This window comes from Ovis canadensis, chromosome 7 (assembly GCF_042477335.2).
Source record: "Ovis canadensis isolate MfBH-ARS-UI-01 breed Bighorn chromosome 7, ARS-UI_OviCan_v2, whole genome shotgun sequence".
NCBI lineage: Eukaryota > Metazoa > Chordata > Mammalia > Artiodactyla > Bovidae > Ovis > Ovis canadensis.
This window is the reverse complement of record NC_091251.1, coordinates 88,102,477-88,125,822: the sequence shown is the minus strand read 5'-3', so window position 1 is coordinate 88,125,822 and position 23,346 is coordinate 88,102,477. Positions and strand designations below refer to the sequence as shown.

Here is a 23,346-nt window from a genome sequence, read left to right as displayed (position 1 = left end):
CTGCACTTCAGCATTCTGAGCTTATTACCTTCACAGATGAAACTCAAATTATCTTAAAGGAAAAACTGTAATTTATCTAATAATGCTACCTATTCCAGATTTCAAGATGTCACCAACAAAATGGACTTTTTCATTATTGAAGTAAAGCCACTGAATACTGTAACAGGATATGAGTACAACTGTTTAAAAATATCAGTCATAGGACTTTAAGAAAACAAAATTGATGCTGCTGGTAATTTTCAAAATAAAATGTAGAACAGGCTTTATATCAGATATATTGATAATGTGTTATGCCCAATTTTTAATCAGGCTAGCCATTTTTTCTTACTTACATACTTTGATATAAGATGGCTAGCAAGTGGTTAAAACACTTTAATATTATTTGTAATTATCTAACAATGGGTCCAGTGGGGTTAAGCAAATGTGAAAAATTCTTTTTTTCCCATTCTAAGGTTTCAGCCCCATCGTATTTCATTTGGGCTATTTGTAAATACCCTAGGCAGCTTAGTTCTTCAAATAGAAATCTGTTTTGACAAGGACTCCTTAGCCTGAGAAAATTTTCAAGCTGTTCTGTCTGCAGGTCTGGGAGGGAAAGAACGGGCACTTTAGGAACAGCATCTTTTCTTCCATATAGCAATAAGCAAGGTAATCAGTTCTCAATTTATATCAGCCTTGAATAAACCAGTTGCTAAACCACAAATCTACAACTATTTTCTAGGGACATCATCTTGTCATGTCATCATCATACTTGTCATGTCAAGTAGAGCCCTAGAAACAAAAGCTAGGATGATTAGGCTATAAAATGATTGAGGAAAAAAAAAAAAAGGTTGAGAAGGGAAAATGCAACACACAATTACTTTCAGAATTATCTTTCATATTCAGATGTGCCACTGCAGGCTAGTCCTTTCAGATCAAAGAAGAACCTATACCACCAAGAGTCTTGTAAAAAGAGTTAGAGCCCTTAAGAATTGAAGTCCAGATAAAATTCAGCAAGATGTGGTCAATGCTGTCTCCTCAATCAAGTTCTAGAGTTGCTGATTCTCTTCGCTTGAGACTGAACTCAAGGACAGACTCCTCGGGCTATAAAGATTCCCACTTCAGCCACAGAATATTTCAGAGGAACAGAGGGGGTCTGATGTTGGGAGACCAATTCATCATTTGCTTTCTTACAATATTATACAAGGATCTGGAAGTAAATAATGTTCTCAAACTTATTCAAAGCTTTATTATTAATTCAATAGTTAAGACAGCAAAGAGTATTGACATTTGTTAGATTTTTCATGATGTGTAAGAAATAAAACCCCCTGAATATTTCTGAAATTCATATGAATGAAAATGTCCTTCACATATTTTTCAATAAACATTTTATTTTAGAACTGCTTTGAGATGTACAGAATTATTGCAAAGTTAGTACAGAGATCCCACATACCTCACAACCAGTTTTCCATATTATTATATCTTATATTAGTTTTAAATTTTTTTTAAGGAAAAAAGAGAGTAAGGAATATAATAATTAAAACATCTGACCTTTAGTTTTCAAACTGTAGATTTTTTTGCTGAAAAGAAGACTCACATCTACATTAAAAAATATATCTATATTTCTTAAGAGAAGAGTTTAATTAGAACCCAATGTTTCAAGAACTGAAGTCTAAGGAAAAGAGGATAATTTATGAAATGAAGCATAATTCAAGAGTCTTAATGTGTCTCCAAGTAAGCTGGTGACAGAATATATTAAATCTTTCTGTAATGTCAAAGATAACACAGAAAAAGGGAAAAAAGTCTATTATGTTTGGTTCTGGAATGAGAAAGGTCTACATATACACGTAACCAATGGAAGACTCAAAGGCAGAGAGTGATGGGAGACAATGAATGGCTGTTTGGAATGGCAATAGTTAGACAAAACCCTGAAAAGACTCAGAGCTATAGCCCATTTTATTTTAAACCAAAATGATATTTAAAAGTCTGCAAAATTCAAAGGGTCTTGTTCATAAAATATTCATAAAAAAGAGAAAGATAGGAAGAAACAGAAAAAGTTTATGTTCTAACACAAGATTAGACTCATCAGAATAAATATCTAGGAAAAAAAAAGCAGATAAAGCAACAACTCTGAGATGGATAGGGACTTATTCTAATGGAAAGGAACCTTATATATGAAAACCCCTTATCAGAGCTAAGTCTTTGTTATCCACCACTGTTACAAAGTAGCAACAAATAAAGATATTTATGGAATTCTATAAACTCTGTGAAAACAGAGCCATTGTTATACATACATACATTCATCTATATAATCTCCAAATTTCTTACCAAACAGACTTTGTCAGTTACCACTGATCCTGGTTTTAGACTTTTCTGTTGATGTCTGCAAAAAACTTGAAGTGTGTATGCATTATTCGTAAGCAAGAATATAGAGAAGGGCTTCATTACTAAAAGCTTTACTTTAATCATGTTATCATTCTATCAGGGCAGCTATTTCTGATGATAAAATCTGTTTTTTGTTTGCTTCTTGTGTGCCTAATGCACCCTCTTCTATATTTCTCTACTAGAAATGCCAAAATGCAGGCAGATAATTCTGTTCTCTGCTGTAATTCTTTTGCTTTTTCTCCTCCTTACGGTTTCACACTGCTCCCTCCACTAATCCCTCCCTCTCTCATTCCCTCCCTATCTCCCTTCCTCTCTCTCCCTCTCACATACACACCCCACATACACACACTTGGGATATGATTCACTTCCAGCAGATGGAGACTCACTAAGAAGCAGTCCTTGCTGGTGAGCGGGAGATGGGAATGGGGAAATACAGAATGAAAATGTTCCCCCATAAGTGCCCTGGGAGAGAGTCTTACTTCTCCCTCCTTTTGCCTGGATTATCACTGTGTGATCAAGTATAGGTGAAACTTTGTTCATTTAATAAATATTTACTAAGCACTTAATGTATACAAGGAAACATAGTATATGACAATCCAACAGAATAAGAAATTCTACACATAAATAACCACAAGAGTAGACAATTTAAATGTTTTACGATTGTGGTAAACAAGGCATTAAGGAACAGAAGAAGGAAAAATCACTTTCAGTTGGACTGAAAGGGTTATGAATAAAACTGCATTTAAAATAAACCTTCAACATATAATTTATTGTGTTTTTGAAATGCTAAGTAAATGTACTTTTTCAATTATTCAATGGTAGTCCATAATGCAAAGAATAATTGTAAAGGGCAAAGTGAAATTACTTTACAAACTCTATAAATTATATTTATAATGTAGGGTTTTGTATACCAGGTCTTCTTAAAATCAGACTCATCAATAGACACATGTATCTTGCTCCTTTCAATGGTGATGTTATTTAAGTTTTAGAATAGGAGGTAAATTTGTCAAAATTACTTAAGACATCATGTTCTACTTGAAGAACTGCAGAGAGGTTTAAGATACAAGTTTTTTTTTCCCTAATTCAAGCTCTGTTATGAATTCAATTTTGTGATTTTTGCTTCAACTTGGTAATCTATAATTGAGATAAAAATTACCTTCTCTATAACCTCTCCCTGCTCACCCACCCTTCTATCTCAGAGATAATATGAAACTAAAACACGTGTATACACTCAAAGCTAATTCAAACATACTATCTCATTTATTCTCATAATCTCAAGAGACATTACTTCGCACTGGATAAATGCTGTTCTATTTGTATTTAGTGCTATCAGGTGGCCCAATCATGGGCCCTTACAAGCTAACAATGTTATGTAACAATTTTACAGTTATAATTCTGCAGTAAAGCTGTCACCATAGTACATATAAGAAATAAGGACTTGAGATAAAACAGAGTTCTTCTGTATTCCTTTTGTTCAGCTCTTTAAAAAAAAAAAAAAAAAAACACCACTACCTGAGGCATTTCTTCTGAAACTGTTAGTTTCTAAGAATGATCCTATCTCAGCAGAACTGAAATCTGCATTTGCTTTCACTGATCTGTGAATAAACACTGGGAAGCATATTTAAATCAATATTCCTCTAACTAATACAGTATATTAAAGGAAGCAGCATCTCTTAAGCCTAAATGATTACTAATTCACTAAAGGTGAAGGTGAAGTCGCTCAGTCGTGTCCGACTCTTTGCGACCCGTGGACTGTAGCCCACCAAGCTCCTCCGTCCATGGGATTCTCCAGGCAAGAATACTGGAGTGGGTTGCCATTTCCTTCTCCAGGGGATCTTCCCAACCCAGGGATCGAACCCAGGTCTCCCACATTGCAGGCAGATGCTTTAACCTCTGCACCACCAAGGAAGCAATTCATTAAAGGCACCATCAAAATGCTAAAATACTTATTTTACTTGGGTTACAACACAAAAATAGTCACTCTGGGATGTGAAGAGCCAGTTTAATTAGGAAGCCAGTTCAATTTCTATTTTGCTAAAAAAAGAATAATTTTGAATCAACTAGTAAACCATAAGCATTATTATATAACTTAGGCACTGCTAGGATTGAGAGGTTTCTACTTCCTTCACTTAATAAATTAGTAGTAATCAAGAATTGATGTAATATTACAAAATAGTATCAATTCTATGGCTTTTAAATCACAGATAAAACCTTTTGCCAAGATTATTTAGATTTTCCATACAAATAAAAGCCTCTTTAGAGGAAAATTTTCCAGTCACAGTGTAATTTCCTGGACCAAAACACTGAAGAAAAAGGCTAAATCAACAACAAACAAAAGCATTTAGTCAATATAAACTGGATATAATATCTCCAGGCATCTCTTGCAAAGAATAAGTGCTCACTAACTGTTAGTTCAACAGGATTGCATGTATAAGACAAAGGTGATGTCAAATCCATTGTCACAAAAATATACTAACTGGTGGCAAGCCAAAATTTAGAATTCAGGTCTTGACCCATTGCTCCATGCTCTTATTTGTCCCCTCCCCATGAAGCCTTCAACAAAAGATGCAGTGGAAAGTACGGGCTCACAGCACTTTGCTGGTCATTGTTTTCTCAGCTTTATGAATGTCTACTTGACAAATAAGAACTGAATATATTTAAGGTGTACAATAGGATGCTTTAAAATATGTAAAAACTGAAATGATCACCAAAGTTAAACTAATTAACATATCCATCATCTCACACAGTTATAATTTAGTTTTTGGCGAGGAGAACAGCTAAGATCAACTCTCTTAGCAAATTTCAAGTACACAATACAGTGTTGTTATTAACAACTACAGTTACCATGCTGTACATTAACTCTTTAGAACTTATTCATCCCACGTAACTGAACCTTTGTACCATCTGATCAACATCTCCGTTTTCCCCACCTTCCTGACCTTGGTAACTACTGTTGTACTCTCTGCTTTCATGAATTTGAGTTTTCTCAGATTGCACATCTATGTGAGTATTTGTAGTATTTGTCTTTGTGTGTCATATTTCATTTACCATAGTGTCCTCCAGGTTCACCCATGTTGTTGTAAATAGCGGGATTTTCTTTTTACTATGGCTGAATAACATTCCATTGCTATTTGTACACACACACACTTTCTCTATCCCTTCACCCACTGACAGAATCATAGGTTGTTGCCATATCTTGGCTATTGTGAATAATGATGAAATGAACATGTGTGTACAAATATCTCTTTGAGGCACTGATTTTATTTTCTTCAGATACATACTCAGAAGTGGGATTGCTGGAATCATATGGTAGTTCTATTTTCAATTTTTTGAGGAACATCTTGTTTTCCGTAACAGCGCTACCAATTTACATTTCCACCAACAGGAATGGGTATAAAGGTTTTCTTTTCTCCACATACTCTACAACATTTACTTTCTTTTGTCTTTCTTGATGATAGCCATTCTAACAATTATAAGGTGATCTGGCTTATCATGGTTTTGACTTGCATTTTCCTAATGATTAGGAATATTGAGCACCTTTGCATATAGCTGTAGACTCCTCATATGTCTTCTGATGTGCACAAGTTTAGTTTTATATAGTCTCATTATTGATTTGTTGTTGTTTCTTAGGCTTATGGTGTCATATCTGAAAAAAATCACTTCCAAGATCAACGTCAAAGAGCTTTTCCCCTCTTTTTTCTTCTATTGGTTTTACAGTTTCAAGTCTTACACTTAAGAATCAAAACCCTGGGAATCCTTCCAGCTTCTCTCTAATAACATTATCTCTATAAGGAGAAGTTAAACGACAGATAGCTATTTCCAATAAAGAAAGGTCAGTAAAAACTAGAGGATTGAGTCAGGTAAGTTAAATTTTATTGTGCTCTTTGTTTACTATAATCACAAGACTAAATAGTGTTTAATTTGCTTATTTAAAAACATTCACAACATCTAGGTTTGTGGTGGTAATGAAGAAAAGATTCATTAATAGTGCGGTGAAAACAATTCATTGTATTGGAAACAATTTGGTTTTATTTCTCTAAAATTATTTTCAGAAACCAAAGCCGAGAACGTAATGAAGCTAACAGTGGAATTAAAGTATTGCACAGTGGTAATTAAAATAAAGACTCTGGGCATAATTAACCATGAAAGAGAAAGTTAAAAAGCATTCCCATTTTCAAAAGCCAACACCGGAAATCACTGTCTTTTAACATATTAAGAATATTTTCATAGCAAAGTTAAAGTAGTTTAAGGTGTGCTTTTCACACCTCTAGACGCCTGCCAATGCAGGAGACATGGGTTTGATCCCTGGGTCGGGAAGATCCCCTGGAGTAGGAAATGGCAATCCTCTCCAGTATTCTTGCCTGGAAAATTCCACGGACAGAAGATCTTGGAGGGCTACAGTCTATAAGGCTGAAAAGAGTTGGAAAGGACTGAGCGTGCACACACAGAGAAGAACAATCTGTTGTAATTATTAATAGTAAGGAAAAAACTAGCTTACTCACAAGTAGGCCACCCAGTGCTTCAGGAAATCAATTTCCCTGTGGGTATTTTGTAACATTTTAAGAGTAAGAGATCAAGATACATAGTTTACAGACTGTTATCCTGATGGGTTGAAGCAAAAGGTAGGTAGTCATTACATGGTTATAGAAGAGAAAAGCTCTTCGTGGTAAGTAAAGCCAGTAACTGGCTTACTTTAAATGCATTTTTTAAACTTTTGCCCTTTGCCTAGAAATCTCTATTGAATGTCTGAAAATCATCTTTAAAAAGATGGAAATTCTATAGATCCAGTAGAAAGCAACAAAGTGGAGAATTTCTTCCACTGATAGTCTCTGAGACAGTGTTCTATCAGCTCTGGGTATTCCAGATAGTCCCTAAAAGACCTCTGTGTCAAGTTCAGTACACCAGAGCAACCTTAAGAACACTGTCTGCTTCCATAAGGGCCATAGAGGAAAGACAGAGAAGGAGTGAGATGCATCCAAGCTTAATTCTCTCATTCAAAATCGAATGTAAACACAACTCCCTCCAAGGCTAGAGAGGAAAAGTTGTTATATGAGGAGCCAGATTCTGCCAATCCTACATGAATGCATAGAAAATGAATTTCCTCAAGTATCTTCAATGTTTCTTCCTAAGTTGACAGCTTGATTTCCAGGTCTCAGAACCAACTGAACTGGCCAGGTTAAAACCAGCCTGCTTTACAAAATTAAGGTCGAATTTGGAAAGCCCTTCCATCTACTTAACAAGACTTATGGGGCTTTCCTCCTCAAAATCAAAATACAAGGATGATACTGGCAGATAGTCTCTACGGGGGAAAAAAAAAAAGAGGGAGAGGGAGAAAAAGGGGGAGAAGGCAGTAGTATGTGAAAGGGGGAAGAGAAAAGGAGAAGGGAAGAAAGAGGAGAGAGAGGGAGGGAAGAGAGAAGGAGGGTAGGTAGAGGGCTGAGGGAATGGGGTGGGAGAGGGAAAAAAGGAGGGAAGAAGGGGAAAGAAGGATAAAAATAAGGCAAGCTCCAGAAAGGTTCAGTTCAGTCGCTCAGTCGTGTCCGACTCTTTGCGACCTCATGAATCGCAGCACGCCAGGCCTCCCTGTCCATCACTAACTCCCGGAGTTCACTCAAACTCACGTCCATCAAGTAGGTGATGCCATCCAGCCATCTCATCCTCTGTCATCCACTTTTTCTCCTGCCCCCAATCCCTCCCAGAAAGGTTAGCTGTATCTTATATAGGATTCAAAACTAAAATAGATTAGCAGACATAAAAGAGAAACAGTAGCTGGAATTTTTTTCTTGCACAAAGGCTTTGTTTTGTTTTAAATAAAAGAATAACTTAACACTGTTAAGCCAGCTGTTACATTCTGCAAAATGCCATTCTTCGGAGTAGAAATGATACTTACATCACTTGTCCCTCACTGATTTTTAAATCAAACCATCAACAATAATTAAACCAGACGTCAAATCTTGCTACTACTTCTCCTGGATAGAGGCTTTGTCCCACTTTCCCATGTAGCTGACCAAGCACTGAGAATTTACAGAATTAAATTTACAGAATTAGCAGAATAAAAATTTCTTTGAAATCTTAGCTATTATTATAATTAAAAAACCTCTTTAGATCACTTTTCTCACTGCCTCAGTATAACAGTGCTCTAACCAATTCATGTTATTTTCTTTACTTTTGAAAATCTTTAACTCTACATTTTTTGATGTTTATTTGTAAATAATTCAAGACCCACAATAGATTGCAAAAACAGTAGTTACTGTGTACCTTCCACATAGCCTTCCTCAATGAACACATCCTACTTAACCACAACACCGAATTCCTGATTATCAACATCAGGAAATTGATGTTAAACAACATTATTAACTACAAAATAGATTTTTAAGAGAGATAGGAATACCAGACTACCTTACATGCCTCCTGAGAAACCTGTATGAAGGTCAAAAAGCAACAGTTAGAACCGGACATGAACAACAGACTGGTTCCAAATAGGGAAAGGAGTACATCAAGGCTGTATATTGTCACCCTGCTTATTTAACTTATATGCAGAGTATGTCATGCGAAATGGCAGGCTGGATGAAGCATAAGCTGGAATCAAGATTGCCGGGAGAAATATCAATAACCTCAGATATCAATATCAATAACCTCAGATGATACCACCCTACTGGCAGAAAGAAAAGAGGAACTAAAAGAGCCTCTTAATGAAAGTGAAAGAGGAGAGTGAAAAAGATGGCTTAAAGCTCAACATTCAGAAAACTAAGATCATGGCATCTGGTCCCATCATTTTGTGGCAAATTGATGAGGGGGAAATGGGAAAAAATGGAAACAGTGACAGACTTTTTTTACTTGAACTCCCAAATCACTGCAGATGGTCCCTGAAATTAAAATATGCTTTCTCCTTAGAAGAAAATCTATGACAAACCTAGATAGCATATTAAAAAGCAGAGACATCATTTTGTCAACAAAGGTCCATAAAGTCAAAGCTATGGTTTTTCCCATATATGGATGTGAGAGCTGGACCATAAAGAAGGCTGAGCGCTGAAGAATTGATGCTTTCGAACTGTGGTGCCAGAGAAGACTCTTGAGGGCCCCTTGGACAGCAAGATCAAACTAGTCAATCCTAAAGGAAATCAACCTTAATATTCATTGGAAGGACTTATACTGAAACTCCAATACTTTGGCCACCTGATGTGAAAAGCCAGCTCACTGAAAAAGACCCTGATGCTGCGAAAGATTGAGGGCAGCAGAAGAGGGTGACAGAGAATGAAATGGTTGGACGGCATCACTGGCTCAATGGACATGAGTTTGAGCAAATTGCGGGAGATAGTGAAAGACATAGAAGCCTGGCATGCTGCAGTCCACAGGGCTGCAAAGTTAGACACAACTGAGCAACTGAATAACAAAAACCGGTATTATTTGGATTCACTGGTTTTTACACGCACACCTTTTTTTTGTTTGTTTGTTTGTTTTGGTGTAGTACTTTTAAAACCTATACAGACTCATGTAACTACTACCATAATCAGTACACAAACCGTTTCATCAACACAAAAAAACCCTTGTACACTATCCCCTTTAGAGTCACACCCTTCTTCAAACCTTAATCTCCAGAACCAATGATCTCTTTTTATCACTTAGCATAATGCTCTTGGGACTTCCCTGGTGGCTCAGATGGTAAAGCGTCTGCCTACAACGCGGGAGACCCGGGTTCGATCCCTGGGTTGGGAAGATCCCCTGGAGAAGGAAATGGCAACCCACTCCAGTGTTCTTGCCTGGAGAATCCCATGGATGGAGGAGCCTGGTGGGCTACAGTCCATGGGGTCGCAAAGAGTCGGACACGACTGAGCGACTTTACTCACTCACTCACTCACTCAATGCTCTTGGGATCCATCCAAGTTACTGTGTGCATCAATAGTTCATTCTTTTTTTATTGCTGAGTAGTATTCTATTATGTGGAATGTACCACAGTTAATTTACCCATTGAAAGATATGTGGGTTGTTTTCAAAGTTTGATCATTACAATTAAGTTGCCATGTATGTGAGTATATACATTTTTGTGCGTCCATGAATTTTCATTTCTCTAGGATGAGTGTACAGCAGTATGACTGCTGAATCACACGATAAGGTCAAGTTTAAGTTTATAGCAAACTGCCAAACTGTTTCCCAGAATGGTTCTACCATTTTACATTCCCATGAAGAATCTATGAGACGGCTAGCTGCTCAACATTACTTTAGCCATTCTGATAGGTATGTAATGGTATCTCATTGTATTGTTAAGTTGCATTTTTAAAAATAGTTAATGATTTAAACACCTTTTCATGTGCTTATTTGTCATTCATATTTACTGTTTGGTACAGCTGTCCAAAACTTTTACCCATTTTTTTAAACTGAACTGTTTCTGATTATTGAGATTAGAATGTTCTTAATACATTCTGGATACAATACCTTTCTTGGACATGTGATTTGCAGACTTCCTCCTAGTCTATGGCTTGCCTTTTCATCTTCTTTAAAGGGTTACATTCCCAGATCGAAAGTTTCTAATTTTTGTAAAGTCCAATTTATTTCTTTTTCTTTTATGAACCATTTTGGTGTCATGTTTAAGAACTTTTTAGCCTAAGTTATAAAGATTTATTCCTAAGTTTTTCTTTATAGTTTCACATATAGAAAGCTTCATAGTTTGACATATCACATTTATTTTATCTGTCAGATTTACTATTCATTCTGAGTTAAGTAATTTTAAGTAGAGTATGAGGTTTAGGTCAAGGGTGATTTTTTTGCTTATGAGGTTTCCAATTATATCAGCATCATACATTGAAAAGACTATGCTTCCAACCTTGAATTGCTTCTGCACCCTCTCAAAAATCAATTCCCCACTTATAAGTATATACTCAAAAGAACTGAAAACTGATACTCAAACAAATACATGTAGAAGCATGTCTTAGCAGTACTCAAATAACAAAAGGCAGAAACAGCCCAAAGGTCCATCAACAAATGAATGGACAAATGCTGGAATATCTATACAAGGAATGAAGTACTAAAACAAACTACAGCATGTATGAAACTTGAAAATATTACGCCAAGTGAAAGAAGCGGACAGGTCACATACTGTATGATTCTATTTATGTTAAATATTCATATGTCAAAATATTTTTTATCATTTATACACACACACACACACACACACACATATTATGACCAAGTAGGGTTATTCTAGGAAAGCAAAGCTGGTTAAGTATTCCAAATTGATTCAGTGTAACCATTAACAGTTTAATTAACACTAATTAATATGAAGAAGCACTTGACAAAATCAACACCCATTTCTGCTTTCCTGTGCATGCTCTGAACCTCTTTTAGTATTCAATATTGACTTGTCTATAGTGTTTTTTTTCCCCCCTAAAGTACATCTTGCCATAGAGTATTTTAAATAGCAGCACTGGGTATTATAGTTTATGTACACAGAGTTTATTATAGTCTACTCATACCAACAGTTTACTATTTCAAGTGGAATGTAGAAATCCTACTAACTTTTAGTTCCCTTTATCACTCCTCTTTTATGATATAGTTGTCTTAAAAATTACCTTTACATCTCAGGAAAAACTGAGAATGAAAAAACGTTACCTTTATATACACTGAAAACTATAACATGCAATGTTATAAATTTTGATTTTCACCACCAAACATTTTAAAAATAAAAGGGGAGAAAACCAGTCATTTACCCTACATCTACTCTCTCATTTGTACTTTTTTTTTTTATTCCTGACAGTCCAAGTTTCTTTCTGTTATCATTTTCTGCCTGAAGAATTTCCTTTTCTAGAGCAAGTCTGCTGGCAAAAAGCTCTCTTAGTTTTCGTTCATCTGAAAATGTCTTTATATCATCTTATATTTTCACTGCATGAAGAATTCTGGGTTGTTAGTTCTTTCATTTTGACACTTTAAAAATATCTTACCACTTCTTCTGGCTTCCATGCTTTCTGATTCAGAAGCATATTAGCTAATAAAATGCTTTTCTCTAGTTGCTCTGAAGAATTTTCTCTTTGTCTTAGTTTTCAGCAAATTACTTATGATGTGTCTGGGAATACATTACTTTGGGTTTTTCCCTTTAGGAGTTTACCAAATTTAGGAAGTTTTCAAATCACTGCTTCAATCATAAGACACAAACGTACAATTTTTGTTGTCGCTGTTATTGCCCACAGGTCCCTGAGGCCCTGTTTACTTTCTAAAAAATCTTTATTCTCTCTGTCGTCATAGTGGATAATTTCTATTGATCTAACTTTAAGCACAGTCATTCTTCCCTGTTATAGCTATTCTGCTATGAGCCAGTTTTTTACTTAGGTTATTATATTTTTCAGTTCTAAAATTTCCACTTGATTTTTTAAATATATAATCTATTTCTTTACTGAGACTTTAAATGCTTTCACTTGTTTCGAGCCTGTAATAGATTTTTGGAGCATTTTCATTACTATAGTATCTTTAAAATCCTTGTCAGGTAGTTCCAACATCTGTGTCATCTCAGTGTTATGTCTGCTGATTATCTTCTGTCATGTGAATTATGGTTTTCCTGGTTCTTGGTATGATGATGAGTATTATGTTCTGAGACTCTGCTTTCTATTTAAATTACCTAGTTTAGTAGGCAAACTGTTTTGGACTCCAAGCTCACCTTTATGAGCTGTGGCTCAAACGTCAATTTAATTGTTAATGCCTTTTCAGTGTTTTGTTCTGCTCCACTTATGGACTACCCAGAGGCCAGTTTGAAGCCTGATGGATACCACACCAGAGCTCAGTTCTCAAAACTTTTTCTATATTGATTCTGATTACTTTCAGAGGTCTGCCCATGGTTTTAAACACAGATTGTAGGAAATCTCTTTATCTAACTCCCTTCTCTTCATCATCTTTCCTATACTCTAGATGGGAGGGAAACGGGAACTGCCCCATTATTGCAGTGTGGTGGTGAACAAGGCTTTGTCCAAAGTCTCTGCAACTGTAACACCAGCTGAGAGAGGTAGGGGTGCCCTTTTCACTGCAGGGCAGGCATGGAGGACATCACTGTGTGTGCAGTCTCTACAACTATGACACCTGATGAGAGCAGTGAGGAAATATTTCTCATGATGTTCACCTAGAATAGGGTAGATATAGCAAAAATTGGGACTTCCTTGGTGGTTCAGTGGTAGAGAATCTGCCTGCCAATGCAGGAGTTGTGGGTTCTATCCCCGAGTGCAAACGATCCCCTGAAGAAGGATAGTACCTCACTCCAGCATTCTTGCTGGAAAATCCCATGGATATAGAAGCCTGGTGGGCTAGAGTCCCTGGGGTCACAAAGAGTCGGACACAACTGAAGTGACTTAGCATGTATGCATGTTCCAATAAAACTTTATTTACAAAAACAGTTGAGCTGAATTTGGCTGGAGGGCAGTACTTTGCTGACCTCTAGTCTACGCCTGCAAAATCTGTAAAAATAGTGTGGCTAAAGGAAAAGCAACATCGGAAAAGATGGGAAGGAATACATGTTCCATAAAGATTTAAGAAATTATATCTTGCTCTGTTTTGTATTCTACTTTGATAAAACTTTGGAGACTTTCTACCATTAGTGAGTCACATGGATTTAGTCTTTCAATAAACCTAAGGAGATTTTCTAATGCCCATATTACTTTCTACTTAAATCAGCATCATTATTTTCCTAATGTCTGAGTAGCTAAAATTCAGACTCATCTTTCTGATGACTAGTTTTACCTAGTCAAACTGAGTGCCCCTACCACCAAGTTTCCCTGCTAAGGTATGATTAACTTCTCTATCCAAAACTCTATTCTTTTCTTGTCCCACTCATATTTCCAATGGGACTAAGGAATTATCAAATAAAAGGGGGACTGAGTAGGACCCTGCAGAGTCCTCCTGGGTACCAAAGCCCCACTCTGTCCCCCATTTGCTTGTAGAAAAAGGCTTTAGTCTCCTAGGCTTTGGGGCTAGTGGTGAAGAATCTGCCTGCCAATGCAGGAGATGCAGGTTTGACCCCCAGGTGGGAAGATCCCCTGGAGAAGGAAATGGCCACTCCAGTATTCTGGCCTGGGAGAGTTCCATGAACAGAGGAGTCTGGCGGGCTGCGGACCATGGGGTTGCCAAAGAGTTGGAGATAACTTCAACTAAACAACAACTCCTAGGCCTTCTGAGTCCCAAGGAACAGACTTAGAACAGTTACTAAGTAGGGAAGTGAGGGAATGCAGAAATAAAGCAAAAGCAACAAGTAAAGTAATGATTATTAAACAGAGCCATAGTTCTTCCTCAGGGGATATACACAACAATCTGATGCATATCTTTCAGTTGTTTGGCAAAAACTAAGACCCTCACCCTGGTGGAGGATGGTGACCACAAGCACACAGCCCCCAGATTAGCTAGAATCATTGATGATTGAGAGTCCTGAAACATCAGCCTGTCACCTCACCTCCAACCAACAGAAGCAAGTCCACAAACTGCAACCATCACCCAAATGTTGCCTTTAAAAATGCTCCCCAGAGGATAACCCAGAGGGATGGTATGGGGAGGGAGATGGGAGGGGGGTTCAGGAGTGGGAACTTATGTACGCCCGTGGCGGATTCATGTTGATGTATGGCAAAACCAATACAGTATTGTAAAGTAAAAAAAAAAAAGAAAAAAAATGCTCCCCAGAAAACCATTGGTGGGTTTGGGTCTTTGCGCATGAGGTATCTGTTCTCTTTGCTTGCTGCTGCTGCTGCTAAGTCGCTTCAGTCGTGTCCGACTCTGTGTGACACATAGATGGCAGCCCACCAGTCTCTCCCGTCTCTGGGATTCTCCAGACAAGAACACTGGAGTGGGTTGACATTTCCTTCTCCAATGCATGAAAGTGAAAAGTGAAAGTGAAGTCGCTCAGTCATGTCCAACTCCCAGCGACCCCATGGACTGCAGTCTCCCAGGCTCCTCCGTCCGGGGGATTTGCCAGCAAGAGTACTGGAGTGGGGTACCATTGCCTTCTCCTCTCCTTGCTTAGTGTCCTGTAGTGAATGATGTATTTTCCTTTACCACAGTCCAGTGTCAGGTGGGCAGATCCATGTTTAGTTTGGTAACAATTCATAAATGTACTTGGAATATTGAAGGACTTATTCTATTACATATAGAACAAAACGGAAAACTGGATGGAATACAAAAGATATTCATCTTTTATCAGATGGAAAGAAAGATGCATGATATAATGGGCAGTTCAGGGTGTGTTTGTCACTTCCACTGTATAATCACAAGAGATTTTATTTAGGTCCTATTTGAATGGCCTAACAGTTTTCCCTACTTTCTTCAATTTAAGTCTGAATTTTGCTAGCAAGGTAATGCTCAAATTCCTTCAAGCTAGGTTTCAACAGTATGTGAACCAAAAAATTCCAGATGGACAAGCTGGTTTAGAAAAGGCAGAGGAACCAGAGATCAAATTGCCAATATCCGTTGGATCATAGAAAAAGCAAGAGAATTCCAGAAAAACATCTACTTCAGCTTCACTGACTATGCTAAAGCCTTTGACAGTGTGGACGACAATGAAGTGTGGAAAATTCTGAAAGAGATGGGACTACCAGACCACCTGCCTGCCTCTTGAGAAACCTATATGCAGGTCAGGAAGCAACAGTTAGAAATGGACATGGAACAACAGGCTGGTTCCAAATAAGGAAAGGAGTACATCAAGGCTGTATATTGTCACCCTGCTTATTTAACTTCTATGCAGAGTACATCATGAGAAATGCTGGGCTGGAAGAAGCACAAGCTGGAATCAAGATTGCCGGGAGAAATATCAATAACCTCAGATATGCAGATGACACCATCTTTATGGCAGAAAGTGAAGAGGAACTAAAAAGCCTCTTGATGAAAATGAAAGAGGAGAGTGAAAAAGTGGGCTTAAAGCTCAACATTCAGAAAACGAAGATCATGGCATCTGGTCCCATCACTTCATGGGAAATAGATGGGGAAACAATGGAAACAGTGTCAGACTTTATTTTTGGGGGGCTCCAAAATCACTGCAGATGGGGACTGCAGCCATGAAATTAAAAGACACTTACTCCTTGGAAGGAAAGTTATGACCAACCTAGACAGCATTAGGACTTCCCTGGTGGCTCAGATGGTAAAGCGTCTGCCTCCAATGTGGGAGACCTGGGTTCAATCCCTGGGTCGGGAAGATCCGCTGGAGAAGGAAATGGCCATCCACTCCAGTACTATTGCCTGGAAAATTCCATGGACAGAGGAACCTGGTAGGCTACAGTCCACAGGGTCGCAAAGAGTCGGACATGACTGAGAGACTTCACTTAGATAGCATCTTCGGAGAAGGCAATGGCACCCCACTCCAGTACTCTTGCCTGGAAAATCCTATGAACGAAGGAGCCTGGTAGGCTGCAGTCCATGGGGTCGCTAAGAGTCGGATACGACTGAGTGACTTCCCTTTCACTTTTCACTTTCATGCATTGGAGAAGGAAATGGCAACCCACTCCAGTGTTCTTGCCTGGAGAATCCCAGAGACAGGGGAGCCTGGTGGGCTGCCGTCTATGGGGTCGCACAGAGTCGGACATGACTGAAGTGACTTAGCAGTAGCAGATAGCATCTTAAAAAGCAGAGACATTACTTTGCTGACAAAGGTCCCTCTAGTGAAGGCTATGGTTTTTCCAGTGGTCATGTATGAATATTAGAGTTGGACTGTGAAGAAAGCTGAGTGTTGAAGAATTGATGCTTTTGAACTGTGGTATTGGAGAAGACTCTTGAGAGTCCCTTGGACTGCAAGGAGATCCAACCAGTCTATCCTAAAGGAGACCAGTCCTGGGTGTTCACTGGAAGGACTGAGGCTGAGGCTGAAACTCCAATACTTTGGCCACCTCATGCAAAGATCTGACTCATTGGAAAAGACCCTGATGCTGGGAGGGATTGGGGGCAGGAGGAGAAGGGGACGACAGAGGATGAGATGGCTGGATAGCATCGCCGACTCGACGGACATGAGTTTGGGTGAACTCCGGGAGTTGGTGATGGACAGGGAGGCCTGGTGTGCTGCATGCAATTCATGGGACATCGGACATGACTGAGCGACTGAACTGAACTGATATAGGTAGTTTAATTGATTACACAGACATGTAGTTTTATGTTCTTATCACTGAGCCATATTTATGACTTATTTGGTCTTAGATTCTTAGTCAACACTCTATCCTGAGCTAAGCAATTACGAGAAGGGGCAGTGAGGCTTACTGGACATACACAGAAAAGTCAGGGAAAAGTTGCTCAGTTTTGGTCTACAATAACCAGGACTCACACCAAGAGCACAGCTGCCCTTCACAAACATTGTGAGCAGTCAGTGAACAGAGAGACTGATAATTCTGGGGTTGTCAATAGAGAAAGTGCTGCATACTCTAGGGAGTCCTGGAGATGAAAGTGAATGTTCTAGTCAGAAGTTATAGCTCTTTAATGGAAAGTTGCTATTCTAATATCAAATTAAAGCAAAATTTTAATTGCAAGCAACCTAGTTTTTACTGTATTTATGTGCTTGAGACAGAACCCATTGAATCGTAAAGGTCGGTATTTATCACTTTTCATCTAATTTTGCAACGCCTTTCTCTATTTCAGGCTGCTTACCATTACTGGAGCTGCTCACATCTGGAGCAGGACTGAAAACCCCTAAGTGACCAGGTTCCTTCCTAGTTCAGTGAGAAGGACTACCTTGTGGGTGCAGTGGATTTACTGAAATGTATGCTTCAGGGAGCCTCATTTACACAGATCCTTTCAAAGGCCCTGGGAGCAGGGGGACCTGTGCAGTATGTTCAACTGGTCAAAATTTGCAAATTCTGTCCACAGGGAGAAAGAAGCTGTCTCTTCCCACGTGAAGCTCCCTCCCATTCACCTCACTTCCCCAGTGTTGGTATCAATGTTGGGAGGAAATAAAGTGGTCTTCAACATTCCTGAGGTCCTGTTATGGGAAAATTAAGCAAGGAATTAATTTAATTTAGATTTATTAATTTAGTAATCATTTAGAGGTATGTATTTATGTGCTCATGGTTGCTTTTGCACAGTTATTTTTGTGACATAAATAAATATAGGTACAGGGCAGGAGGTTGCATTGTGATATGAATGTGCCCCATGGAGAAGTGGAGTCGGTTCTCAGTGATGCCTAATCAACACAAAAGTTCTCTTCTATTATTAATAACCTCAAAAATGTAACAAATACTATTAAAATTATAGCATAAAACAACTATATGTTCCATTCTTTTTTATTGGATGAGAATCACATGAAATAAAACTTATACAAATTCCCTTTTATGTAGACACTAGCTTATAGCAGTACTACAAACATGAGGTATCTGTATTTGAAGTTGCAAAGGTTATGTATCACAAATATGAATAATTAAAAACAAAATTTTGTTGATCAAAAATCTGATTTAATCTTTCCATTCTCTTTATAAAAAATATTACAAAATCATTGTCAATTCACTTTATAGAAAATATGACAAACTGTAATCAAAGAGTATGCAGCTAAGAAATGTGAGGAAACAGTATTACAAAGTATCAGAAAATTTTTAATTTTTCTGGAATTTTGTGTTTGTAGTATTTGTCAACTTCATAAAATTTGTAATTTGTTGGGATTTGTTTTTCATTATACATAGTTGATCCTTACTCTCACAGATTCCATATGTGCAAATTTGCCTACTAGCTAAAATTTATTTGTAACCTCAAAATCAATACTTGATGTGCTTTCAGGTCACTTGTGGACAAGTGTAATACAGTGAAAGATGGGCGCCTCCTAAACACAAACTCTCTGCTGAGGTTAAATAAGGTGCCATTTACCTTCTTGTTTCAGTTCTCATTCTAAGAACAAGGGTCCTTTTTACAGGCTATTTAGAGCCGTTTTTTTCTTTTCATTTTGGTGCTTTTTGTTGGTAATTTCACTGTTTAAAATGGCACATAAGCGTGGTGCTGAAGTGTTCGTAAGCTGTCCAGGGTTCCTAAGTACTAGAAAGCTATGAGATGCCTTCCAGAGAAAAATATGTGTTAGGCAAGTTCTACTCAAGTATGAGTTATTGTGCTATAAGCTATGACAGTAAAAGCGAAGTCCCTCAGTCATGTCTGACTCTTTGGGACCCCATGGACTGTAGCCTACCAGGGTCCTCTGTCCATGGGATTTTCCAGGCAAGAACACTGGAGTGGGTTGCCATTTCCTTCTTCAGGGGATCTTCCCAACCCAGGGATCAAACCCAGGTCTCCCTCATTGCTTTACCATCTGAGCTACCAAAGAAGCCCATAAAGCTATCAGTTTAATGCTAATGAGTCAACAATACATATTTGGTGTTTTCAAACAGGAAAACACATAGAACAAGTTTATATACTGATTAACTGATCAGAGACTTAAAGATACTTAGAATGAATGTTTCACTATTCACTACTTCTGTGTGACTCTATAGAATACAACTGGAGCACATAATGAGAATCAAGTGAATTTATTCTAATATCTAATTTTTTATTTGTATTTCTTTACATAAAAGAGAGTACTAAAAACTAGAGGCTTCAAGCCCGTTCTCTAAATCTGGATCCATGTCTGGTCAAGAGCCTTCATTTCCCCCTCAGGAGAGTTTGCTACTTCCCAGTTATTGCCTCACTGGGATTGAGACCAGGATTCTAGAAGAGGAATCTACAGCCTGGGACCTCATAGTCAGGGCCAAAATCCCCAATTACTGCACTATGACTATGTGAAACCCGGATTTCTTTTAAAATTTGGAAAATTGTTTCTATAATTATGCTATGTATATTGTGATCTAGGGCAGGATCAAACTATAATAAAAATGTTTCCTTTCTTAGGAAAATAGGAGTATGTTTCTAGAAAGAGAAAATTACTGAGGAAATAGAGTAACACTGGGGCTGATATACCTAAATTAAATAGAGTCAAATCTAAGTTCAACTTACATTCAAGAAAGTAAAAAGATACTTTATTAGGTGGTGCTACTCTCAAAAGATAAAATGATTTTAGGGAGCAGCATCTAGATTTCCATCAGCTGCTCATTTTATTTCTAGATAGTAAATGTTAAGGACCTCATATGCATTCTCATATATCTTTAATAAGGAATGATGTTTTAAAAACCTGTATTATTGATAATCAAGATGATATAAATATATAAGAAATATTTAAACTTTAAAATGACAAAATGCAGATAGAGTTGTGCTAAGTGCACTGCTAGGAATTTAATAAGTTCCTCTATAGCCATCAGGCATGTCAAGATGGTTTTAAACTCTTGTGAAGAAACTTAAAATCCCAAATCAGATGTTGTCAAGGATTTTAAAAGAAGGAATTAAATTTGCAGTTTACTAACCCTAAGTGGTTTGCTGCTGCTGCTGCTACTAAGTCACTTCAGTCATGTCTGACTCTGTGGAACCCCACAGACGGCAGCCCATCAGGCTCCCCCGTCCCTGAGATTCTCCAGGCAAGAACACTGGAGTGGGTTGCCATTTCCTTCTCCAATGCATGAAAGTGAAAAGTGAAAGTGAAGTCACTCAGTTGTGTCTGACTCTTAGCGACCCCATGGACTGCAGCCTAGCAGGCTCCTCCATCCATGGGATTTTCCAGGCAAGAGTACTGGAGTGGGGTGCCATTGCCTTCTCTGGGTTTGCTAGTAACAGAATATACTAATTAAGGTGAATAACTATTAAGCAACTACAACAAAATGGCATCCAGATTGGGAATGAAGAGATAAAGATGTTAATTAGCATATGACATGATAACTTATATAGGAAATCTAACGTGATACACAAAAAAAAGCTGTTAGAATATATGAGTTTAGTAAAGCTGCAGGATATAAGATCAACATTAAAAAATTAGGCTTTTATTATGTAGAAGCAGTTTCCTTCTATTCCTATTTCGTTGAGTGTTTTTATCATGAAGGGTACTGGATTTTGTCAAATGCTTTTTCTGCATCAGTTGAGATGATCATGTGTTTTTTTCCTTTATTTGTTGATGTGGCATACTACAATGATCAAATTTCACATGTTGAACCATTTATGCATTTCAGGAAGAAGTGCACTGTTGTCTACCACAGATCTGGGGCTGGGAATGGATAGCTTCTACTGCGCTAAGAGCTGAAAACCAAAATTAACTGCAATTTATGGTACAAACTTTCCCCCGGAGCTGTAAGCCTTTAACAGACTTCAAAGTTATATCAGGTGGTTTCTGCCAGTGCAACAGTCTAGATAGGGAGACAAATTCCTGGTGCTTCCTAGTCTACCATCTTTTTGGAATCCCTCTGCAGATAATCAGTTTTTAAATAGCACACTAAAATGTGTTTGACAATCAGGGATATATGATCACTACATGATTATTTTGATGATGTTAAAGAACTACTGTTAGTAATCTTAGATATGATTAGCACGTGGCTATTTTCTTAAAAACTTATCTTTAACTTTCAGAAATTCGTTCTGAAATATTTACAAATGAAATGATAAAATGTCTGGGATTTGCTTCAGAATGATCTTGGATATGCAAGGGGTGTGGTAGAAACACAGATGAAACAAAGTTGACCAGGAATTGGTAACTGTTAAAGCTGGGTAATGGGTACTAGGGGTTCAATGGTTTCTGACTTTTACATAACTTGAAGTTTTCCACAACAAAAGCTTTTTTTTTGAAGGAGTGATACAGGTGGCTGGTGGCTCAGTCAGTAAAGAATCTGCCTGCAGTGAAGGAGACCTGGTTTGATCCCTGGGTTGGGAAGATGCCCTGGAGGAGGGCATGGCAACTCACTCCAGTATTCTTTCCTGGAGAATCCTATGGACAGAGGAGCCTGGCAGGGGCCAGTCCATGGGGTTGCAAAAGTTGGACATGACTGAGCAACCACATAGATAGGAAAAATGTGTGTAACAGCAATAGGGGAAGCAATAAAATATCCAAATGATGAGTCAGAGAAATAAATATCAAAACTACACAAAGGAGGGGTAAAATAAACCGTGTGTGTGTGTGTGTGTGAAGATAATTAGTTTAGAGATACTCTCAGAATGTTACCAGACTTCAAGCTTTCTGAGGGCAGACACCATACCATGTCCATTTGGTTCACCCTAAATCCCTAACAATGCACCTAATGCCTAGGATATCCAGTACATCCAAATACTTCCTGAATAAATGAAAAAATTAACAATTCTATGAGACCTACATACCCACATGCAAGGGCTCCATAAAATCTGTAAGATTCCAAATAATGTAGCTTTTAATAATGCTTAGAAAACTTCCTTTAATAAATCTTTTTTTACTTCCTATCACCACCTTTGTCCTCAGCTGACTTCCAGTGGAGTAATTCCCTCTTTCATTTCATGAAAGCTACCCTTGCCCCCATATTCACTTACCATTTCTTTTTCTTTCCTCATTGAACCTGTTTATATTTTTTATCTTGGGAAAGATATTCTTTGTCAATATATTCTTAGGCCTTAATTCTGAAATACTCTTTCCTTCTCCCTAACGGATCTCACCTCAAACTAATATCTTTCAAACAGGGAAAAGTCCTGAAAGTTTCTCTTTATGCCAATTGTTTTAAGCATTTAATGAATGTCCTAATATAGCTAAGTTAATGACATTTTCTAGTGAGTTATAATTATTACCACTTCTGGCTTTATTTTGGTCCCCATTTGGGCAGAAAAACACTGAATTACTCATTAGAACACACAACTCTGAGGGCACCAGATGAAAGATTTGATCTCATGGTGAGCATACTAGCAGATGAATCAAGTTTATAGTTATAGTCTGGCCTTAAATCTATTTTTAAAGATAGTCCTGTTGAAGAGAAAGGGGGTTAGACACATCCTGTGTTATAGTGGAGGGTTTCCCCATAATCTGAAAAATATTTGAAAAATATGTTAACAGCCTCAATAATACATTCTTAGTGTGACCTGGCCACTTTCCATTCCAAAGACCATCCGCAGTCACTAGAATCCATATAGGAAAAGAGAAATCTGTATTATCTCCAACTAGTCTACTTTTGAATGGAAAAACAAAGCTCTATTCTCTTT

At 37.8% G+C, this 23,346-nt stretch overlaps 1 protein-coding gene across 8 annotated transcripts in view; it reads right to left on the bottom strand.

Moving 5' to 3' along the window:
- FUT8 (fucosyltransferase 8) overlaps positions 1 to 23,346 on the bottom strand; it is a 315,512-nt gene that overhangs the window by 60,539 nt on the left and 231,627 nt on the right. The gene's annotated exons all lie outside the window — the stretch shown is intronic.